This window comes from Trichosurus vulpecula, chromosome 6, assembly GCF_011100635.1.
Source record: "Trichosurus vulpecula isolate mTriVul1 chromosome 6, mTriVul1.pri, whole genome shotgun sequence".
Lineage (NCBI taxonomy): Eukaryota > Metazoa > Chordata > Mammalia > Diprotodontia > Phalangeridae > Trichosurus > Trichosurus vulpecula.
Genome location: NC_050578.1, coordinates 63,973,024 through 63,998,707, shown reverse-complemented (window position 1 = coordinate 63,998,707; position 25,684 = coordinate 63,973,024). Strand labels below are relative to the sequence as shown.

At 37.9% G+C, this 25,684-nt stretch overlaps 1 long non-coding RNA gene across 1 annotated transcript; it reads left to right on the top strand.

The window, feature by feature from the left end:
• Positions 1–1,750: 1,750 nt before the first annotated feature.
• Positions 1,751–22,980, top strand: LOC118852638. Its single transcript, XR_005010618.1, has 3 exons — positions 1,751–1,898; positions 22,231–22,343; positions 22,637–22,980. It is a non-coding gene; the product is annotated as an uncharacterized LOC118852638 (long non-coding RNA).
• The last annotated feature ends 2,704 nt before the right edge of the window (positions 22,981–25,684 follow it).

The window sequence follows — 25,684 nt, the reverse complement described above, 5'->3', positions numbered from 1 at the left end:
GGAGAGAGTGTGTCTCTCTAGTGTCAAATAAAGAAAATTTTCTTATGTGTTCCTGCTGAATCTTCAAAGCAAATATCTCTATTATTCCTTAAGAAAAGAAAGACAGTTCATCTCTTTTGACCTTAAAAGAACAAATAAATTCTATATAATCCAAGGCAACTGGTCTGGAAATTAGTATGTACAGAGATGATTTAGGGGTCATGAGTCTTCCAAAGCAAAACACTTGAATATAATAATGCAGGAAATAATATAAGAAAATGTCCAAAACCTTAAACACAGATAGCAAAAAATAGATTGAGAGAATGCACAGGTCATTGTGAGGGTAGGGTAAGAAGGAATCCACTCCAAATTTGTCCTGTCTAGCAAGAACTAGACCATTTTTGCATTCTCTGTGGAGTAATCTTAGTACAGCTGGGAGAATCAGAGATTTCTGAGGTTGTTGTGAAAGGTTTCATTTCCCTGATGTAGTGAATAAGAACTTGGGAGTTAGAAGGTACAGATTTAAATCTTGCCTCATTGTTTGATGGAGACTTCAGAGTTCATCTAGTCCAGTCCCATCATTTTATAGATGAAGAAACTGACATGAAAGAGGTCAAGCAACTTATTCAGAGTCACACAGGTATGTACAGGTGAGTAATTATCATTTGAATCCAGTTCATCCGTTTCACATCAATATGCAGATGGCGTCCCATGTGCTACACACTGCGTGTCTCAACATTTTTATCAGTGAATCAGATAAAGCACAGGTGGTATGATTATTACATTTGCAGATGACACAAAGGTTGGAGAAATAGATAAAATATTGGATCTAAAAGGATGTTGACAGGCTGAATCTTATAAGGCATAATTGTAAAATCTTGCACTTGGATACATGGGAAAATGAACTTTACAAGTATAATACATGGGAGGCATGGTTAGACAGCAAATGTCCTGAAAACATGAGTTCATATGAGTCAGCAGTGTGGTGTAGCCATCAAAAAGGAGATGGAATCTTAGGTTTTATTAAAAAATCTTGTTGAATCATCCAACTCTTCATGACCCCTTGGGCCAAAACACACCAATATTGCCCGGGAGTTTTTCTTGGCAAAGATACTTAAGTAGTTGCCCGTTTCCTTCTTCAGTGGATTTAGGCAAAGAGAAAGGTGCGTATGAGGTGTTCAAGAAAGACTAGCATTTCTGGTGTGAGGGTTTGCCAGGCGCTTTTCAGGGCTGCTCATCTACTTTGGTGTCTACCTGGTACTCAGCTCTCACCTGTGGCTCTAAGAAGCTGTAGCATATGCAGCAGTCACATTCTGGTAAACTGTTTCAGTATACAGGCTAAATTAGGTTGATAGGCCTAACTAACTGATGGGCCTCACAAGCATCAGTGAGTTAGAGGGATGCTTACTCCAAGCAGGTGAAGACTTCTGCTGGCAGAACGGGTGAATGAGAACAATTTGTTTCAACAGCCATAAAGACAGCTAAAGTTGGCACTGTGGAGTGCTTAGAGCTTGGTCAGAAATTGAAGATGCCAAGGTCATCCACTGCATCCCAAGCCATCTCCAATTATCTTGACTTTTGTCTTGCCACTGGAGAGTGAGGCTAAGGAATTTGTGCAACTCTGTCTCACTTAAATCCAATTTGTGCATGAGTCAAACATTACCCTGCAATGTCATTGGTCCTCTTCAAAAATGAAGGGCAACAGTGCAAACAGAGGTTAAGTGACTTGCCTGGGTTCACATAGCTGGTAAACATCTGAGGCCAGATTGAACTCAGGTTTTCCTGACTCCAGGCACAACGTTCTATCCACCGAACCATATAGCTGCCTCTAAGAGTAACATCACTTAGAACAATTGGGAAGTGATAGTCTCACAGCACTCTGCCCTTATCAGACTTCATCTGGAGTATCCCACTCAAAGGTGAGTACCACAGTTTTTAAAGGACATCTATAAGCTGGATAGTATCCAGAAAAGGGTCACCAGGATAGTGAAGGGCCTTGAGTCCATGTTGTGTGAAATTTGACTGAAGGAAATGGACAGAATCAGCCTGGAGAAGAGAAGAATCAGGATGGCCATGGTAGCTAGTACTTGAAGGGGTAGCATGTAAAGAAATACATAGACTTGTTCTGTTTGAACCCAGAGGACAGGACCAGGAGCAATGAATAAATGTTGTCAAAGGGGGCAATTTACGGAAATTAAGGAAATGCCCATCAGTTGGGGAATGGCTGAATGAGTTCTGGTATATGAATGTGATGAAATGCTATTGCTCAATAAGAAATGATAAGCAGGCAGATTTCAGAAAAACCTGGAAAGAGTTGTATGAATTGATACTGAGTAATGAAAACTGTACACAGTATCAGCAACATTGTGTGATGACCAACTATGAATGACTTAGCTCAGGGGTGGGGAACCTGCAGCCTCAAGGCCACATGTGGCCTTTTACGTCCTGGGGTACAGCCTTTTGACTGAGTCCAAGTTTTACAGAACAAATCCTTTTAAGAGGATTTATTCTGTGAAGTTTGGATTCAGTCAAAGGGCCGCACTTGAGGACCTAGAGGGCCACATATGGCCTCAAGTCCAAAGGTTCCCCACCCCTGACTTAGCTCTTCTCAGCAACACAATGATCCAAGACAGGTACAAAAGATTCATGATAGAAAATGCTATCCATACCCAGATAAAGAACTGATGAACTCTGAATACAGATTGAAGCATACTTTTTTCACTATATTTTTGTGTGGTTTTTTCTTTTGATCTGTTTCTTCTTTCACAACTGGAATTAACGTGGAAATATGTTTTACATAATTGCACATATACAACCAATATCCAATTGCCTACCATTTAGGAAGAGGGGAGGGGAGTGAGAAAAATTTGGAACTCAAAATCTTGTGAAAAGGAATACTAAAAATTGTTGACATGTAATTTGAAAAAAAAAACTCTTTTTTTTAAAAGGGCCAATTTAGACTTGATTTCAGCAAATACTTCATGATGATTAGAAATGTTTGAGAGTGGAATAGACTATTTTGAAAAGTGGTGGTTATTCCAACTTAGAGGTTGTCAGACAGAAGCTGGGGGATTTCATTCATGCACGGGCTAAACTGGATAATCACCAAAGTCCCTTCTAATTGTCAAGTTCTGTGATTTGGTGATTGAATTTGTTGCCTGCTCATCAGTTTGGTCCATATAACTTTAAACAGAGGGAATTAGCATGGTGCAGTGGACAATGGCCAAGTTTGGAATCAGAAGACCTGGGTTAAAATCCTGGTTTTGTTACTTCCTACTCCTGGGACTTCAGACATGCCATCTCATCTCTTTTGGCCTCTGCTTACTTTGAGATAAAGGGAAAGTCCCTTATGCTTTTAAATCTACCATCCTGTGAATTTTATACTGTTCATGTTTCTATGAAGCAGTGATTTAAAAAGCGGTTTTATGATGTACATGCATGAGCTTCTGGTGTGTTTCAATAGCGGTTTTGTCATCTCATGGTCTGTGCTGCCCAGCTTCCAGGGAAAAGTTTCTATAGGTATGGGTGGAGAGGACCTGGTTATTAAAAGGGTACATGCAATGTGTCAAAATATCCAAATGAGCATTATGTAAGATCTTCATGTTATCTTTGTGAGAAAGGCACTGCATCAGAATAGAGCCACACTAGAGCAATCAATGAGCATTCCAGCTGGATGATTTGGTGGGGGGAGGGGTGTCCATATCTTTCCTCCCCATTTCCAACCATGTTCACTCCCCTCAAATTATAGATGTCTATCTTCAGGCCTTCTCTATTTTGATCTCTCTGTAATTATGATCTGGGTTCTTATCTTCCTGGCATTTGGGCATGTTAAAGACAAGAGGAAAGAAACTAATAGAGAGGCAGAGTCAGAGAGAGGCAGAGACAAACAGAGAGAGACAGAGATAAAGAGAAAGAGATAAGAGAAAGAGAAGAGGGAGAGAAGAGAGGGAAAGAGAAGATAGGAGAGAGAGAGACAGAGAGAGAGAGAGAGAGAGAGAGAGAGGCAAAGAGAGGGGGAGGGAGACAGAGAGAAATAAAGACAGAGAAAGGGAGACAGAGAGAGAAACTGGAGACTTTTATGCTTCTTAACCCTCTTCAGGAAAAGAAAGTAGCCTAATCTGTGTGAGCTAAGGCTTTAGGAAAAGCTAGCACAGCATTTATGACAGGGCCATTGGAAATATTGCTCAGTTCACAGGCACAAAACCTACATAATTATATAAAGAGATCACAGAAAAGTCAAAATGGGATCACTGCTCTGGATGCCACCTGAGGATGGTCCTCAAAGATCAGAGTTAGTGTGTCTTTAGTAAGTTAGTGTCTTTAGTAAAAGGAGTGGATTTTTTTTGGAGAGGCAGCAGAAATGGAATCAAGAATTGAATACTGCTTTTTTCCCTGTGCCCCAACACTATGCCTACACTTCTGTCACAGGAACTGGGTTCAAATCCTGCCTCTAATGATTGTCGCCTTGTGATCTTGGGGTGGTCCCTTGGCCTCTATGAAATGCAGCAGAAGAGGAGTCTGAATTAGATGTTCTCTTAGATCACTTCTAACACTTTAGTCCTGGTAATCACCTGGCTGAAGTGGCACAAATTAAAATGATCACAAATTATATTATCTCCTAATCTCAGAGGTGAGAAAGGCATTGATTTGCACCTTAAAGATCAAGGATTTCCCATGGAAACTCCCTAAATTGTTGAAGATTGCAACCTGTTACATACCTGGAAGGAAAGTTCTTTTTAACAGCATTTGATTTTATTACTAGGAGCAGCACCTAGTCTCCTATCTCCTCCTTCTGGAAGAGTTATGCCTGTAAATGTTTAACCACTAGTGAGGGGGAGGCAGGTGAAATGTACACAGAAAATACTTTTAAGTTTAATTAGCATTACAAACAAAGTCAATGTAGCAAGATTAGAAGGGAAGCAGAAAGCTGAGAAGCAATTTTTAAAGCCAGTGCCTCTGATAAAGGCCTCATTTCTAAAATATATAGAGAACTGAGTCAAATTTATAACAATATAAGTCATTCCCCAACTGATAAATGGTCAAAGGATATGAACAGGCAGTTTTCAGATGGAGAAATTAAAGCTATATGTAGTCATATGAAAAAATGCCCTAAATCACTATTGATTAGAGAAATGCAAATCAAAACAACTCTGAGGTACCATGTCACACCTATCAGATTGACTAACATGACAAGACAGGAAAATTATAAATGCTGGAGAAGATGTGGGAAAATTGGAACACTAATGAATTGTTGGTAGAGTTGTGAAGTGATCCAACAATTCTGGAGAGCAATTTGGAACCACATCCAGAAGGTTACAAAACTGTGCATACCCTTTGACCCAGCAATACCACTACTGTGCCTGTATCCCAAAGAGATCATAAAAATGGGAAAAGGACCCACACACAAAAATATTTATAGCAGCTCTTTTTTGTGGTGGCAAGGAGTTGGAAATTGAGGGGATGCCCATCAATTGGGGAATGGCTGAACAAGTTGTGGTATATGAATGCAATGGAATATTATTGTTCTATAAGAAATAATGAGCAAGTGAATTTCAGAAAAACTTTGAAAGACATATATGAACTGATGCTGAGTGAAGTGAGCAGAAACAAGAAAACATTGTACACAGTAGCAGCCACATTGTGTGATGACTAACTTTGATAGACTTAGCTTTTTTCAGCAATGCAATGATCTAAAACAACTCCAAAAGACTCAAGTTGGAAAATGCTATCTACATCCAGAAAAAGAACTGTGGAGTCTGAATGCAGATCAAGGCATACTATTTTCTCATTTTTTTCTTTCACATATTTTTTCCCTTTTGTTCCAATTCTTCTTTTACAAAATGACTAATGTGGAAACATGTTTAATATGAATTTATAAGTATAGACTATATCAGATTGTATATTGTCTTGGGGAGGGGAGGAGAGGAAAGGGGAAAAATTTAGAACTTAAAATCTTATAAAAGTGAATGCTAAAAACTAAAAATTAATTAGTTTTTTTAAAGAAAAAGATTTTATTAGCATTATTAACATTTTCTCTATCACTTTCTTAAGTCTAGAGACTAGAATATCAACAAAACAAAACAAATAAATCAAGCCCTGATTTGCAGTGTTTTCAATTTCCAAGGAAATATTAACAATTGTAGGAACTGGCTCCAGCCCACCTCTGCTTCCAGGGCTAATTAATGAGTTCATCAGATTTTCACACTGTCAAGACTGCTAATGTTTATGTAGCACTTTAAAGTTTGCAAAGCATTTTACATACATTAATTCATTTGATCCTCAGATCAACTTTGTGAGCTAGGTACTGTTACCATCCCCCATTTTACCGATGAAGAAAGTGAGGCTGATTCATTTATTTGCCTGGGTCACATGGCTAGTGAATGGCTGAGATGGGATTTGAACTCAGGTCTTCCTTATTCCAAGTCCGGGATCAAACATCTGCTTAGCTGTTTTAAGATGGTTAGGGTCACCCCTCTGGTGACCCTTAGAATAAAAGAACATACAAACTTCTTGTTTGTGTGGGTTTTTATACTCAATACCTGTTGGTGGAAGAGATCTATCCTCTTTTCTTATTCCCAACCCACTTCAACAACCAACTCTTACTGCTACTGACTAGAGTTGATGTTAATGAGCCCTGCCTCCAGTATACAACCAAAGTGACAGCATGTTGTCTCCCCACTGTCCCCAACCTTAAATCAGAGTATGCAAAATTCCACAACTCATATCTAGGCCCAACAAAGTATTTTCTAAAACAATGAGGGGGGGGGGAAATGAGATGGCCTTCACTGTTCCTCTCAGTCTCATGTGGGTGACAGCCAGGTTTGTACTGACAAAAGAGAATCCATCACTAAGCAGTAGGGAGCCTGAGCCAAGCTAAATGGTATAACTTTGAAACATTGCCCTCAAGTGTCTCCCTGACTTCTCAGTGGTTGTCTAGAATTGTCTCAAACCATGAGAAAGATTTCATTCCACACTGAGTTAACATTTAAAATGCAAATACTCCTGAGGAGATGGCTCACTGAAATTTACTTTGTTTTATAAATGGCTGTTAGCAGATCTTTTCCTAGAAGCCAGTTTTTGGTGGGATTGTAGCAGGAAATCAGTAAACTCTGAATGGGGAGAAACAGAGAGCATATGACAGAAGGCGATGAAGGCAAATTTAACCTATTTAATGTATTTGTTGTTGCTTAGGGCTGGTCCTGCCTCTCATAATTTCTACTTCATTAATATCCCTGTATGAGGAAGGAACAATAGTTTTTGTAGTGTAACAATTAGCTTAGGGGATGTTAATTCTAAGGCTCTATCATTTTCTTTGCCCTTGAATTCTAGTGTGAAGTGAGATACTATTTAAGCCACTCCACCCCTCTGCTTCTTCCCATACATAAACCCCTTCTTTTCTTTCAGGGAAACTAGTCAGTCATTAAACAGTCAGGACTGTTTCCAAGTTAGTTAGGTCTATCATTTGTTTTTGAACATAGCAATTAAGGCAATCCAGGTGTTGCAATAGAAAGAGGAGTTGGACTTGATATCCACAAACCCTGCATTCACAGCTAACCTCAGACCCTCATGCAATCCTGGAGAGCTGACTTCGCCTCTGTGTCCTTCTACTTTATTATCTATAAAATGGGAATAAAAATAGCACCTCCCTTCCAGGGTTGTTGTAAGAATCAACTGAGATGATATTTGTAAAGTGCTTTGAAAATTTTAATGTCCTATAAATGCTAACTCATTATCTAAAAAGCAAACCAAAATAAACATAGCTCTTGTGTCAGAAAGTTTCCTGCTCACATGTACGGCCATGGTATTCTTCATAGGGTGGGGCTCATCCTCCAGATTTCTGGAGTTTGGGGAAATGAGCAGGAGGGATTTAAAGAAGACATTCCCATTAAAAGATCTCACAAATAAATTTAAAACACATGTAATTTTCCCCCTTACATGCTAATCTTGTCAAATCATAAGCTTCAACATCTGTGCCTGAGATCCAGAAAACAAGTGGATTTTTTTCTAGTCCTTGAAAATTTAACTCTTATGCAACTATTGCGGCTTACTGATTAACTTTTACAAATTGAACCCAGGGTTATGTTAAAGTTTCAAAACTCTTTAGGCCAGAGGGCGTGAGTCAGTTAACTTAATTTTTCAAGTGAGGATATGACTTTTCTCCCTCCCTTATCTCCTTTCTCCCTCTTGCCCCATTTAGAAAGCGAGAAAAACAAGTATTCAATTAAAACATGTATAGTCAAGCAAAATAAATTTCTGTTCTGGCCAGCTCCAAAAAAAGTGTCTTAATCTGTACTTTGAGTCCATTGCCTCCTTATCAAGAGGTTGGTGGCATGTTTCATCATGAGTCCTATGGAATCATGGTTAATCATTGAGTGGATCAGAATTCCTGAGACTTTCAAAGTTGATTTTCTTTACAATATTTATGTTATTATGTAAATTGTTCTTCTGGTTCTGCTCACTTCATTTCCTATCGGTTCATTCCAGTCTTTTCAGGTTTCTCTGAAACCATGTCCTCCATCATTTCTTTTTTTTTTTTTTTTGCTTTTTTAAAAAATTATTTTTAGTTTTCAACACGCACTTCCATAAGATTTTGAGTTCCAAATTTTCTCCCCATCTTTCCCTTCCCCCCCACCCCAAGAAAGCATACAAATTGATATAGGCTCAACATTTATATTCATATTAAACCTATTTTCACATTAGTCACATTGTAAAGAAGAATCAGAACCAATGGGAGAAACCACGAGAAAGAAAAAAAAAGAGAGAGCAAATAATATGATTCAATCTGCATTCAGACTCCATAGTTTTTTTTCTTAATGTGGACAGCATTTTACATCATGTGGCTTTTGAAGTTGTCTTAGGTGCTTGCAATGCTGAAAAGAGATAAGTCTATCAAAGTTAGTCATCGCACAATATGGCTATTACTATGCACAATGTTCTCCTGCTTCTGCTCACTTCATTCAGCATCAGTTCATATAAGTCTTTCCAGGTTTTTATGCAGTTCATCTGTTCATCATTTTTTATAGCACAATACAGGGTGTTCCTAAAGTCTGGACACATAGGCAAAAATGCATATTTTCAAGAAATGAAATGAATTAAATTTTTGACCACATTTTGTTTAATTGGAATATTACCAAATAACATCTTCAATACGATTTCTACCACTTTAATGCAAAGGTTGATGTGCTTTGCAAGATTCACATAAACTCGATGGAATAATTCCACATTGCCATCAATTTTCCTATCTGTCCAGACTTTAGGAACACCCTGTAGTATTTCATTAGATTCATATACCACAACTTGTCAGTCATTCCCCAACTGATGGGCATCCCCCAATTTCCAATTCTTTGCCACCACAAAAAGAGCTACTATAAATATTTTTGTACATATGGGTCCTTTTCCCATTTGTTATGATCTCTTTGGAATACAGATATAGAAGTGGTATTACTGGGTCAAAGGGTATGTACAATTTTATAGCCCTCTGAGCATAATTTCAAAGTGCTCTTCAGGATGGTTGGATCAGTTCACAACTTTACCAACAATGCATTAGTGTTCCAATTTTCCTACTTCTTCTCCAGCATTTATCATTTTCCTATTTTGTCATGTTAGCCAATCTGATAGGTGTGATGTGGTACCTCAGAGTTGTTTCAATTTGCATTTCTCTAATCAATAGTGATTTAGAGCATTTTTTTCATATGACTGTAGATAGCTTTAATTTCTTCATCTGAAAACTGCCTGTTTACATCTTTTAATAATTTATCTATTAGGGAACAACATGTTGTTATAAATTTCACTCCGTTCTCTATATATTTGAGAAATGAGGCCTTTATCAGAGATACTAGTTCTAAAAAATTCTTTCCCAGTTTTCTGCTTCCCTCCTAATCTTGGTTGCATTGACTTTGTGCAAAACCCTTTCAATTTAATGTAATCAAAAGTATCCATTTTGCGTTTTATAATGTTCTGTATCTCCTATTTGTTCATAAATTCTTCCATTCTCCATACATGTGACAGGTAAATTATTCCTGCTCTCCCAGTTTGCTTATAGTGTCAGCCTTTATATCTAAATCATGGACCCATTTTGACTTTATTTTGGTATGTTGTATAAGATGTTGGTCTATGCCTAGTTTCTGTCATACTATTTTCCAGTTTTCCTACCAGTTTTTGTCAAATAGTGAGTTCTTATCCCAGAAGCTTTGGTCTTTGGGTTTATCAAACAGTAGATTACTGCAGTCATTGACCACCATGTCTTGTGTGCCTAACCTGTCTCACTGATCCATCACTCTATTTCTTAGCCAGTACAAAGTGGTTTGATGATTGCTGCTTTATAATACAATTTAAGATCTGGTATGGCTAGGCCACCTTTCCTAGCATTTCTTTTCATTAATTCCCTTGACATTCTGGACCTTTTGTTCATCCAGACAAATTTCATTATTTTTTCTACCTCTATAAAATGATTTTTGGTTGTTTGATTGGTATGGCACTAAATAAGCAAATTAATTTAGGTAGAATTGTAATTTTTACTATATTAGCTCAGCCTACCCATGAGCAACTGATGTTTTTCCAATTATTTAGATTTGACTTTATTTGTGTGATAAGTATTTTTAATTGTGTTCATATAGTTCTTGAATTTGCTTTGGCAGGTAAACTCCCAAATATTTTATAATGTCTAAAGTAACTTTAAAGGGAATTTCTCTTTCTCTCTCTTGCTGTTGGGCTTTGTTAGTAATATATAGAAATGCTGATGATTTATGTGGGTTTATTTTATATCCTGCAACTTTGCTAAAGCTGTTTATTACTTCAAGTAGTTTTTTTACTTGATTCTGTAGGATTCTATAAGTATATTATCATCTCATCTGCAAAGGGTGATAGTTTTGTTTCTTCTTTGCCTATGCAAATTCCTTCAATTTCTTTTTCTTCTGTTACTGCTAAAGCTAATGTTTTTAGTACCAAATTGAATAATCCTTCACCATTTCTTATGGCATGACAGTATTCCATCACATTCATATACAATAACTTCTTTATTCACTTCCCAATTGATGGGCACCTCCCCACTCAGTTTCCAATTCTTTACCCCCATGAAAAGAACTGCTATAAATTGTTGTGATATGGTCCTTTTCCTCTCTCTTTTATTTGGAGATATAGATCTAGTGTTTTGGTTGGATCAAAGAGTATGAACAGTTTGGGAACTTTTTGGATATAGTTCCAAATTGTTTTCCAGAATGGTTAGATCATCTCCAGCAAAGTCCATTATTGTAACTGTTTTCCCACAGCCCTACCAGCATTTGTCATTTTCCTTTGTTATCAACTTTGTCAATCTGATGGGTATGAGGTAGAAATTCACAGTTGTTTTCATTTGCATTTCTCTAATTGTTAGCAATTTAGAGCCTTTTTAAAAATATGGCTTGTTGATAGCTTGGATTTTTTCTTTTGAAAACTGCCTGTTTGTATACTTTGACCATTTATCAGTTGGTGAATAGCTTTCATTCTGATAAATTTGAATCAATTCCCATAGAACTAGAATCTAAGACATGAGACCTTTATCAGAGAACTGTACTGCAAATATTTTTTCAACATATCTGTTTCTCTTCTAATCTTAATTGAATTGGTTTTGTTTATAATTTTTTTAATTTTATGTAACTAAATTGTTCATTTTACATTTTGTGACACTTTCTGTTTCTTATTCAGGTATAATCTCTTCCCCCTCCATAGATCTCACAGGTAATGTCTTCCATGCTTCTATAACTTGTTTATGATGTAATCTTTTATATCTAATTTATCATGTACCCATTTGGGACTTCTCATGGTATACAGTATGAGATTTTGGCCTACATCTAGTTTCTGCCAGATTGTTTTCCAATTTTTGTTGACTAGTGAGTTCTTGCCCCAGTAACTGAGATCTTTGGATTTATCAAATACTAAGCTGTTGTGCTTCTTTGCTGTATATGATGCATCTAACCTCTTCCACTGATCAGTCTCTTTATTTCGTAACTAGTACCAAATTGTATTCATGAGTACTGCTTTGTACTATAGTTTGATATGCATCCTCATTAGGTCCCTTTCTTTTACACTGTTTTTTTTTCATTAATTCTCTTGAAATTCTATACCTTTGTTCATCTAGATGAATTTTGTTATTATTTTAACCCCTAAAATAATCCTTTGGTTGTTTGATTAGTATAGTTTGAATAAGCAAATTAATTTAGACACTATTGTCATTGGGTCGACTTGGTCGACCCATGAGCAATTAATATTTCTCTGATAACCTTAATTTGTCCTCATTTGTGTAAAGAGCATTATGTAATTGTGTTCATATAGTTCCTTAGTCAGTCAGTCAACATAATTATTAAGTGCCTACTATATGTCAGGCATTATGCTAAGGGGGCTCCTTGAGGACAGGAACAGTCTTTTGACTCTTTGTATCCCCAGTGCTTAGCCAAGAACCTGGCACACAGTAGGAACTTAGTAAATGTTGATTGATTGACCCACATGCCCTCCTTAAAAAGTGATTCTGGGAAGAACATTCCACTCAGCCCTCTACTCAGAGTGGCTAAAGGGGCAGAGGGTACTGATGAGGGGTGAATTCCAGGAAGAAAATGATCATGCAAGATGAAGAGATTGTTAGGGTATGACGGAGAAGGCCAGGAGTACAGCTGGATGGGAAATGAAGAAAAACCTGACCTGGTAGCTATGATGTAAAAAAGTTAAGAACCCCTGATCAAGATGAACTCTGGAAAGTAAGCAAACTTGCTCTGGAAATTGTGAAACTTTTTCATGGTTGTCCTTCACCACCTGGATCAAGGCATTCTTTCCACTTAAAAACTGAACATTCAGCTATTTCTGTACTATCATGCCTGACTGATGGGCTATCCATACCATCTCCACATGGGAAACAAGAATAGGGAAAAGATAATAATGGTGTAGCTTAAACTAGAACCATAGAGTCATGGAGCAGAAAAGATTCTAGGATTATAGATTTGGGGCTGGAAGAAATCATAGAGGTCATCAATCCAAGCCCCTCTCCCCACCCTCTTTTTTTACAAATGAGAAACCTGAGGGCCTCAGAGGTTAAAAGACTTGCCTAAGGTCACATAGATAATAAGTATCTGAGGAGGGATTCAAAGCCAGGTATTCCTCAGTCCAGCACTTCATCCAATGCACCTCACTCTCTCTAAAAATATTTACAAGACATCTTGTCCAACTTCTGTATTTTACAAATAAGAGAAATGAATCCCACAGAGGTGAAGTGACTTTCCCCAGGTCTCCTAAGTGTTGGATCTGAGACTTAATCCAGGTTTTCTAATTCTAATATCATTGTTATTTTCCCAGTGCAACAACACCCAATGGCCAAAGGAGTAGGAAACCCTTTTCTACCAAGGAACCTCAGCTCTAGACTGATGCAGAGTGGATTCAGTCCTGGGGGTTGGAGAGGAAACAGGCTTTTCCCATTCTCTCTGACTCTTTAAATCTTCATCTAAGGGTTCCAGAGAAAATCACTTAAAACTATGCATGGGCACAGATGGGTGGCCACAGTAGATAGAGCACCAGACCTGGAGTCAGAAAGATTCATCTTCCTGGGTTCAAATCCAGCCTCAGACACTTAGTAGCTGTGTGACCCTGGGCAAGGCACTTAACCCTCTTTGCCTGAGTTTCCTCATCTGTAAAATGAGCTGGAGAAAGAAATAGCAAACCACTCTAATATCTTTGCCAAGAAAATCCCAAATGGGGTCACAAAGACACAAATTTGACTGAAATAACTGAACAGCTCATGTCTAAGGACACCCTAAAAGGGATTAGGAGGGTGAGGTCTAGAAAGCTACACAATGAATGAAGTAGATTGGGCATAGGTTACAAAAGGAACGCAGAAGCCATAAAAGACTCACAAAAGACTTTGTCACAGTGACAAAGATATAAAACAGTAACCCATAACTTCCATTATCAAATGAGCTAATATTTGTAAAAAGTACAGTACCTGGCACATAGCAAATGCTACACAAACATTCATTCCTTCCCTCCTCCTTTCCCATCATACTCTTCCAGGAGGTTGATACTTAAAATACAAAAACATAAAGCATTTTGTAAAGCTTCTGAAAAATCCTTTCAATTTCACTTTGATTCTACATTATCTGAGTAACTCTCCCAAGGTTTAGATCTGAAAAACCAGGGCCTAACTAGAACTTAAGGTCCTGGCAGTTAGCACTGTCCCCTCCAAGAAGCATTGTGGTAGCCTGGGGGAGCTGCCAGTCACTCCAACCTCTCAATGACTCTAGGTCTCTCCAGTCCACGACATAGCTGCCAATGTAGAAAATGAGACAGTATTGTTGTCTGGCCACCTATACTCAGGGAAAGAAATACAAAGCAGGAGAGGTAGCCAGGGCTTCAAGCATCAGCGTAGGTGCTCATTGCCATGTGGGGGGGCCGTTGTCACTGCTTCAGGGTTTGGGAACAGGAAGAACTCTTGTGTAACTATAAAGACTGATGGAATTTCACTGTGCCAGTCTGTTTTGTAGGAATCTAGACCTGCATCTAATCAGCATTTTAATAGGGTATTTTGGAGAGAGCAGTCCAACCCAGAGAGTGAATGGGCATTCATGCCTCCAGGTGAGAGGTATTAAGTGGTTGCTATCCTACCTGGCTTATGGCTAAATCATTGAAAAGTCTATGTTGTATTAGGTAAAGACCAAGACATATCCTTTGTCATTCCAGTAGGTTTTATTCTTTAAAAAAAATCATATATAGGTGGAGAGGCATATAATTTTTCATGCCTCACCTCTTTAATGCCCCTTTTTAAAATATAACTGATCTTTCATGTGGCCACATGTGCAGAGGACTGCTAAGGCACATTCAGACCTTGCTTACGAGCCAGCTGCCCTCAAAAGAACAAGTATGATCTGGCATATACAGCATAAGAAGTGGCTTAGGAGACTATACAAACATTGATAATGGGATATCTAAGTCCAGACACCCATCAGAATGCCAAATTGTCTCAGCTCTTAAGTACCTGAGACTTGCTTTCTGGAATCAGGTTTTTATATGATTGAGATAATGTAAAGGAAACTTGGAATCTAAGGAAGCTTGGAATTCTTCAGATGGAATTATTTTCTCAAGGGCCTAAAAACTCACAGTGTACAGTGTCAGGAATATTGGGAAGAAATTATTTTCTCAGGTAGCAATTGACAGAAATTTGAGCACATAACAAATAGGGAGAGAATTTCAAAAATTCTACTTCTATAAAGTGTAAGACATCTTATAGAAATGTCTCTTTTGAAAGAGGAGAGGTATTAAATTAAGAGTAGCAGGTACGTGAACTTTGCGGAAATTTCTGATTCAATATGTGAATGTATGAAAATAATGTAATCATTCAAAAGTCATTTTATCTTAGAAAAGATAAAATGCCTCTAGCCCTTGTTTGATTAAGAACATATCTCCTTATCCATAGCTTTGAGAGAAATATAATTTGCTTCTCTTCTAATTTTTTATAGTATGATCTTTAGTATTTAAGTTGTATAGCCATTTAGAATGTATTGTGGAATGTGGTGTGAGTATTGATCTAAACCTCATTTCTGCCAGACTGCTTTCCAGGTTTCCCAGCAGTTTTTATCAAATAGGGAGTTTTTCCCTGGGTGATTTATGTTGTTCATTTTGTCAAATACTGGGTAATTGACTCCTATTTTTTGTGATTCTCCTTTGTCTAGTCTATTCCATTGATCTATCTATATTCTTTAACCAATACCAGGTGGTTTAGATGACTGCTGCTTTATAATACAGTTGGATATTTGTCAGTACTATTCCCCCACACTATACCTACTTCTTTACATTATATCCTTTGATATTCCACATATTTTGTTTTTCCAAATGAATTTTGTTATTATTTTATCAAGTTCTGTAAAGTATCTTATACAGTGGATTGAACTCCAGAAAGACTTTACGAGCAGGGGAAAGGCCAAGGAAAGAAGTACACTATTAGTGTTAGACCAACACCTTACGCTTTATACCAAAATAAGAATCCAATGGATACATAACCTAGATATCAAATATTATATCATAAACAAATTAAATAGAAGGGAAGGCAAAAAACTTTTAGAACTATAGATAAGGGGAGAAGTTTTGATAAATCATAGCATAAAGATGATCAGAGAAGATAAAATAGTCATTTTTGTTATGTATTTGTTAGAATGAGAAGGAAAACAATAAGTAAAGAAAACATTTTTCACAAAATTTCTCAGATATCCAAGATATTAGACACTGATAAATATATATATGTATGTATGCATATATTTATATATAAGAAAAAGAGTCATTTCCCAATTGATAAAGAGTCAAAGGAAGTGAAGAGGTAATTCTCAAAAGAAGAAACAAAAGCAACTAGCATTCATATAAAAAAATGCTCCAAATCACCAATAATAAAAGACATTCCAATTTAAAACTCTGAGGTTCTACCTTACACTCATTGGATGGGTAAAGATGAGGGAGGGGACGTAGTATGCTTGGGAAAACAGACCCTGTTGCCAGAGTTGTGAATTGTTCCCTTTGGAAACTAACCCTTAACATCACTACATATCTTCTATATACCCTTTGACTCATCTAATATGACCACATTCCACTTCTACTTTCTTTACCTACATGTGTGTTTCTCTATGTCTTGTGATATTAATCCTTTCTAAACCTTTGAAGGAGACTGATGTCTTGTTTTTGAGGAACAGGGATAGAGGAAAGGATCTATGTCTTCTCTTGTAGGCAGAACTATATTTTGGAGAACCCCATGAATAGTAATGGCATCTTGAAACTTATAGGGAATCTCACCAATTGAGGGATGACTTAAACAAAATATGGTACATGAAAGTAGTAGAATACTATTGAACTTTAAGAAGCAACAAATTTGAAGATTTCAGAGAAGCATGAGAAGGCATATGAATTGATATAATGTGAGGTAAGCAGAAACAGGAAAATAATATTCAAGATAAGAAATGCAAAAAACAAACAAAAAAATGAAACAACACTACATAATTATGATGGCAAATTTGGCCCCAAACAAATATCGAAAAATGCAGCATTCTCCCTTCATTAGAGAGGTAGGAGATTGCAATTTTTGTAAAATTTGCAATATTGCATATTTTACCAGACATAATCAGTATAGTGAAATGCTTTTTCAAAAATCTTTGTTACAAAGAACAACTAAAAGAGCAGAAGCGGGGGGTCTACTAAGCAATAAATGTGATATAAAACTAAAAGATATTAATAATAAGATAAAATTTTTAAAAAGAAACAGCCAAGTCATGGGCTTGCTAGTAGAAAAAAAAAAGAAAGGTACCACAGATTCCAACAAGGGACAACCTGTGGCATTACAGAATACAATTCATTCAGTAATTTTTATCAAATTATTTGATACCCTATCTTCCTCATTATTACATCACTGTGAGACCAGGAGGAAATGCAAAGTACCTAGAAGTGACTGTGAACGACTAGTCAAATTCATCTGGAAATTGAAACTGTTAATGAAAGAGTGGCTCTGGTTTAGACTAGAACTCATAGACAGGACTTAGTGCTTTAGATAGGAGATCATAGAATCATAGGATTAGAAAGGGAAGGAACCTTACAAACTATCTAGTTCAGGAACCACCTAGGTTCAGTGAACTTCATTTTAAAGTATGTTGATAAATACATTTCAGTATAATTGGTTTCCTTCATAATCCTAAATATTTTGTTTTATTCATTTTTTAGAAATATATATTCTTGTCCAGACTGCCAAGTGAGTCCATGGCACATACAACAAAGGTCAAAAACCGTTTATCTATTCCAACCCATCATTTTCTGGTTGAGTGTTCTAGCCAGTAGAAAATATAAGACATATAGTTCTTCATCTGAGAACTTATTCTAATTCAGCTCAGAAGTCTTGACAAAATGAATACTTTAACATTAACTTCCCTTATGCTCCCTGATGTATATTTATTTATCTGCAAAGTATATGTGTTTTAGAAAGTATATCAATATTTTAGGAACACTATCCCAATGACCCTTAGCTACACACATCTCTCAGTGAGTGGAACAATTTTTTTTTTTTTTGTGAGACACTCAAGACAGGAGAAGCAGAGTGAGGTACAGGAAAGAGAACTTGTCTCAGAATTGGAAAATCTCAGCTCACATTTTGGCCCTGCTGCTTGCTAGCTGGGTCACCATGAAAAATCATAGAACCCCCCTTGAACTTTGCTTTCTTTATTTCTGGAATAATTGTACTTAATGTTACTATGTCATAAGGCTAGGTATGGTTTTTATAAAATTTAAAACATAATGTAAAGACTAGCTATTATGATTTGGAAATCTCTGCTCTATTTGGTAGGACAAGTAGTATTTCTTTATTCTTTTTTGTAACAGGAAATACCCAAAACTAGACTGCAGGTGAGCCATGGTACAGATGAGATGAACCATGGGACAGAAAGTGAGCAAATGGGAAAATGAATCTATTTGGTTCTCTCCAGAACAAGTCAGCTCATTCTGACTTCAACTAAAGTAAATCTGGAAAGTCAGAGGAATAGTCAAGGACTAAGGTGTATTCCTATAGGATGAATTCCTATAGGGATTCCTTAAAATTAAAGTCCATGGAATGGCTAATACTTAAACACATACATTGAAAGATTCTTATTGTGGGAAAAGTTTAACTCAAACCAAATGCGCCAATCTAACAAATATTTTTAAACACCTTTAACACTGGTACTGAATGCCACCCATCCATTCCCTTAGACACTTGGACACTTTGGTGGATTGTGATCTCATTCATAGTAATATTCTCTCTAACAGACCAAGTCAAAATGCTTATCAAACCTTACTCAGCAAAACTGAGTATTATGCTCCAAGGCAAAATATGGATTTTCAATAAAATAGAGGACTTTCAAGCTTTCTCAGTGAAAAGACCAGAGCTGAACAGAAAATGTGACTCACAACCAAAGAGGCATGCAGGACCAAATGCAAAATCCCCTTATAACCTAGCTCCCTCCTCCCTTTCCAGTCTTCTTGTACCTTACTCCATGACATGTATTTTTTGATCCAATGACAGTGGCCTCCTTCTTCCAGGAACAAGACCCTCTCTTAGTTGTGGGCATTTTCTCTGGCTGTTCCCTTGGTTCCCATCTCATCTCCACTTCCTGGCTTCCCTTTTTGCTAGTTCTTTGTTTTGGAAGAAGACCAATGACATCATGGGGTGATGTCTTTTTTTTTAGGTAGCATTTATCTAATTTATTTAATATATTTGGTTTTCAGCATTGATTTTCACAAGAGTGTGAATCACAAATTTTCTCCCCATTTCTACCCTCCCACCCACTCCAAGATGGTGTATATTCTGGTTGCCCCGTTCCCCAGTCAGCCCTCCCATCTGTCACCCCACTCCCCTCCCATCCCCCTTTCTCTTCTTCTCTTGTAGGGCAAGATAAATTTCTACACCCCCTTGCATGTGTATCTTATTTCCTAGTTGCATGCAAAAACTTTTTTCAGTTGTTTTTGAACATCTGTTTTTCAAACTTTGAGTTCCAAATTCTCTCCCCTCTTCCCTCCCCACCCTCCCCAAGAAGGCAAGCAATTCAACATAGGCCACATGCGTATCATTATTTAAAACCCTTCCACAATACTCATGTTGTGAAAGATTAACTATGTTTTGCTTCTTCCTAACCTATTCTCCTTTATTGAATTTTCTCCTTTGACCCTGTCCCTTTTTGAAAGTGTTTGTTTTTGATTATCTCCTCCTCTGTTTGCCTTCCCTTCTATTGTCCCCCCTTTTTTATCTTTTTCCTCCTTCTTTCCTGTGGGGTAAGATACCCAATTGAGTGTATATGGTATTCCCTCCACAGGTCAAATCTGATGAGAGCAAGATTTACTCATTCTTCCCCACCTGCCCCCTCTTCCTTTCCTAGAGAACTGCTTTTTCTTGCCACTTTTATGTGAGATAATTTACCCCATTCTATCTCTCCCTTTCTCCCTCTCTCAATATATTTCTCTCTTATCCCTTAATTTGATTTTATTTTTTTAGATATCAGCCCTTCATACTCACCCTGTGCCCTCTGTCTATATATATACATATATATATATATATATATATATATATATATATATATATATATATATATACACACACACACCTACATATATACATACATAGACACACACATATGTATATATATGCATTCACATATATATGCATATTCCTTTCAGCTACTATGATACTGAGGTCTCATGAATCATACATATCATCTTTCCATGGAGGAATGTAAACAAAACAGTTCAACTTCAGTAAGTCCCTTATGATTTCTCTTTCTTGTTTACTTTTTCATGCTTCTCTTGATTCTTGTGTTTGAAAGTCACATTTTCTGTTCAGCTCTGGTCTTTTCACTGAGAAAGCTTGAAAGTCCTCTATTTTATTGAAAATCCATATTTTGCCTTGGAGCATAATACTCAGTTTTGCTGAGTAGGTGATTCTTGATTTTAATTCTAGCTCCTTTGACCTTCGGAATATCATATTCCAAGCCCTTTGATCCCTTAATGTGGAAGCTGCTAGATCCTGTGTTATCCTGATTGTTTTTCCACAACACTCAAATTGTTTCTTTCTGGCTGCTTGCAGTACTTTCTCATTGACCTGGGAGCTCTGGAATTTGGCGACAATGTTCCTAGGGGTTTACTTTTTGGGATCTTTTTGAAGAGGCGATGTGTGGATTCTTTCAATTCTGCTTCTAGAATATCAGGGCAGTTCTCCTTGATAATTTATTGAAAGATGATATCTAGGCTCTTGTTTTGATCATGGCTTTCAGAGAGTCCAATAATTTTTAAATTATCTCTCCTGGATCTATTTTCCAGGTCAGTGGTTTTTCCAATGAGATATTTCACATTGTCTTCCACTTCTTCATTCCTTTGGTTCTGTTTTATAATATCTTGATTTCTCATCAAGTCACTAGCTTCCACTTGCTCCAATCTAATTTTTAAGGTAGTATTTTCTTCAGTGATCTTTTGGACCTCCTTTTCCATTTGGTTAATTCTGCCTTTCAAGGCATTCTTCTCCTCATTGGCTTTTTGGAGCTCTTTTGCCATTTGAGTTAGTCTATTTTTTAAGGTGTTGTTTTCTTCAATATTTTTTTTCAGTATTTTTTGGGTCTCCTTTAGCAGATCATTGACTTGTTTTTCATGGTTTTCTTGCATCTTTCTCATTTCTCTTCCCAATTTTTCCTCTACTTCTCTTACTTGCTTTTCCAACTCTTTTTTGAGCTCTTCCATGGCCTGAGACCAGTTAATGTTTTTCTTGGAGGCTTTTGATGTAAGTTCTTTGACTTTGTTGACTTCTTCTGTCTGTATGTTTTGGTCTTCTTCGTCACCAAAGAAAGATTCCAAAGTCTGAGACTGAATCTGAGTCTGTTTTCGCTGCCTGGCAATGTTCCCAGCCAACTTACTTGACCCTTGAGTTTTTCAGCGGGGTATGACTGCTTGTAGAGCAAAGAGTACTTTGTTCCAAGCTTGAGGGGTTGTGCTGTTGATTTCAGAGCTATTTCTATACAGCCAGCTCTGCCACACCAGCACTCCTCCTTTCCCAAGAACCGCCAACCTGGACCTGACTCAAATCTTAAGCAGGCTCTTCACTCATGCTCTTATCCTCCACTTAATTCCTCCCACCTGGTGGGCCTGGTGCCAGAAGTAACTGCAGCTGTAGTTCTGTAGCTGCACCACCCCTGCTGCCCCTGGGGCAGTGGCTGAACCACGAACTCTGTCCCCCACAGCTTTTCCCATTAACCTTCTCTGTTGTCTTTGGTGTTTGTGGGTTGAGGAGTCTGGTAACTTCCCCAGCTCACTGATTCGGGGCTCTAAGGCCTGTTCTGCCTGGCTCTTGGTGTGGTCGGTCTTGCCACCACCCACGCTGAGCTCTGCTCCCCTCCACTCCTTGCACAATAGACCTCACCCAGCGACCATCCAGGCTGTCGTAGGCTGGAGCCCTGCTTCCCTCTTCTGTTTTGTGGGTTCTGAAGTTCTAGAATTTGTCCAGAGCCATTTTTATAGGTTTTTTGAGGGACCTGGCAGGGAGCTCACACAAGTCCCTGCTTTCCAGCTGCCATCTTGGCTCTGCCCCCATGGGGTGATGTCTTGGCTCATGGGTGAATTGGATTTAAGTGAGGCAGAATTGCAAAAATTCATCAGCCTTACTCTCTTCCAAAGTCACTGAAGTTCAGTGGCAAGACAAAAGTCAAAACTGGGTGAAAGCCCAGACTGCAGTGGATGACCTTGCTGTTTTAGATGTCTGATCAAGCTGAGGCTTGTTGGTTGTCCTCAACCTGGTTTAGCCTGTCTGCTGAGATGGTTTATTGGAGTGTGGCTACTACACATGCTACAGCTTCTTGGACCCACAGGTGAGTGCTGGGTAGACACCAGCTCTGCAAAGGGCTCAGCAAGCCCTCACACCAAAAGTTTTAGTCCTCCTTCAATACCCCATATATCCCTTTAAATCCCAATTAAAATCCCATATTTTGCAGAAAGCGTTTCCCAACCCCTCTTAATTCTAATGCTTTCCCTCTCCTAATTATTTCTTATTTATTCTGTGTGAAGGGAATTGTGGTTTTTATATTAATGGATATGACATGTGTAATGAATATACTAATAGATTAGATTTTTCAGAATTGCCTCTCTTGGACTTACAATGCAGCTTAAAATGCTCAATCAAACTTTGGCAAGGCTCACAATCACTGCCTATGTACCTGAAGTGAAATGAATCAAAGACCGGAGAACCTGTTCCCATCACAGAACGCTGGTCCTGTGACCCACCAAGTAATGACCTCCAAGGACTCAAGCAACAGTGCTCCCTCAGTACTCCAGAATTGTTGTCCGTTTGTGGTTTGTCATGGAAAGATTGTTTGTAATCCTCCTTCACCTCTCCCTTCCCATTTGTGATTTATGTGTATAATCTCTATTTTCACTTCAGCAACATGGAATTCTGATCAGAAAAATTCCCAATTTGCAAATTTATTCCTCATGATGAAATTAATTAATTAAATAGCTACCTGATTACTGGTGCTTTGTCTCTGGCCTGCTATTTCATCATTCTCAAGTTAGAGACTGGCTCAGGAAAATCCTGTCAACATCTGTATATACCTTGTTTGTACTTATTTGTTTACTTATCGTCTCCCCCATTAGATTGTCAACTTTCTGAGGTTAGGAACTGTCTTTTGATGTTTTTTTTTGTATTCCCAGCATTTAGCATCATGCCTGGCACATAGTGGGCACTTAATGTTTATGAATTGACTGATTAAGAACACAAGCCATCCATCCTTCCCATTCTGACTCCTGTTTATGGCCTCACCAGGAGACCTACTTCGTTCATGTCCTAGGAACCTTCCTCTATAAATCAAGAGCATAGGATCAGCCCATCCATTCACACAGAGAAAAAGATCCTCACAAACAACCTTCCAAGTGCTTTGCATAATCTTTTGGGAGCACAGCAAAGAGATTTACAAGATACTGGAGCATGGAAGGGCCCAGGTTCCAAAGGCCCCAACTCCAAAGCTTGCCTCTCCAGGAAGTGTCATGGGAAAATCTGTTCTCAACTTTTCTCTGGCCCTAAATAGCAGGATCAAGTTTGTTTAATTTACAATTCAATCTTTCAAGTATGACTGATTTCATCCTATAGAGGAAAATCTTCAGCACTTTAGTAGATAAGTGTTGATTGGTTGTGGATGGGGTGGGGCTGAGAAAACTCCACACCTGGTGAAGAACCTCATTAAGAGCCTTTTCAGACTTCTGCAGGCTGGTCATCAGATGACAGACACTAAGCCTTTGCTCCAGCTTGCTAAGGCCCACTTGAACTTGTGATTTTCTGGAACAGGCTCCAGAGCCCAGGAGTCACTCCAATCCATGATGAGGTATAGGGTATGGAAGATTAATCTTTACTATTAAGCTATTAATCTTTACTAAATGCGTTTTTCATGGGCTCTGAACTTGGTAGCCACTAACTTGCTTTTTTCAATATTTTGATAATTGTATTTTAAGATAATTGGTTTCCTTTCAATCTTACATATTTTATTTAATGTATTTAAAGACTATTGTGAGAAAGGGTCCATGTGGTTTTGTTGTTGTTCAGTCATTTCAGTCATGTCTGACTCTTCATCACCCCATCTGGAGTGGTTTGCCCTTCTCTAACTCACTTAACAGATGAAGAAACTGAGGCAAACAATGTTAAGTGACTTGTCCAGGGTCACATAGCAACTAGGTATCTAAGGCCAAATTTGAACTAAGGTCTTCGTGGCTCCAGGCCTGGCATTCTATCCACTGCACTACCCAGCAGCCCAAAAGGGTTCATAGGTTTCACTCAATTGTCAAAGGGATTCTCTCTCTCTCTCTTTCTCTCTCTCTCTCTCTCTCTCTCTCACTCTCTCTCTCTCTTCCTCTCATACACCCACATACACAAAATATGAAGAACTTCTGTTCTATATTATGTTGATTATTGCTGCCCAGTCCCTCTCCTCCCCACCACCATCCTATCCTCAAGAGAAGAGGTAACCAAACTTATCTGGCCTACTGCTCCTTTTCAAAAAAAATTACTTGGCAACCCCCCCTCAGAAATCTTTCTTTAACCCTTTAACATTTTTTTAAACTTGCATCATTTCAAAAACTATAGTTTTTTTTAAAAAGACACACCTTAAATTTAATAATTTATGGTAAATGTTTGGGGTTTTTCCTTCATTGAAATTTTGATGACTCAATATAGTGTTATATAACCATACAGTATTATATTATAAACAAGTCATTACATATACATATTCCTGCTAATGAATGCTGGACCTCCAGATAACATGGGCAGCACTCTCCTGCCAACCCTTGTTTATTAAGACAACTAACCAGTTATAACTTTCATTTCGTGTATTTATTTGAAAAATAATATAATCCATACAACTTCAACTCTGTTACACAACAGATGAAACATGTACAAACAGTTTTTCAAAATTTTCTTCTCTTCTTTCCTTATGCTTCCACTGCCCTTTTATTTTTACTCAATGCCCCCCAATTGTACCCAAAGCCTCTATTGACCCCCTAGATTATTCCAGCACCCCGAGGGGGAGATAGCACCCAGTTTGGGAACCTTTAACCTACGGTCCATTACGTTTGGGAGAAGGTGGCAGGCTGGACTATATTCTTTCTCCAGATCAAAAGGTTGGTAGAGCCTAAACAAGTATTACAAGGTATTCAGAGAAAGCTGTCTCTCTGCTGCATTTACTATGATTTTAATCTCTCTCCTATAAATGCGCCTTAAGCAGCTGGAGTGCAAGAAGATAAAAACTGGTTCAGCACATACCCTTACTAAATATTTGGCTAATTCATATTTTAGATTTGATTTTCAAGTACAGCAAATGGAGTGGCAGTGGAAGGAAGCATCCAGCTATGCCATTTTTGACCCTGTGGATGATAAATTAATTACCATGAAGGCATTTTGTTAATATGACATGGATGAACTCGCTCACCTATTTCCAGAGTTAGAGGGAAAGTAGGTAGTTGAATGGTTTGTCCTTCTAAAGTGAACCCCTTTGGTGACAGAGGGCTGTAGATGAGATAATATTGCATATAGTATCAGACTTAGTTGATAGCTTGGTTGTTTTTGCTGGACTTTTATTTTTTGATTTTTGTTTTCTTTCATTTTTGTTATAAGATTTTTCTCTGGTAATGGGGGTAGGGAGGAGTATATGTGGAAATGTAGATAATG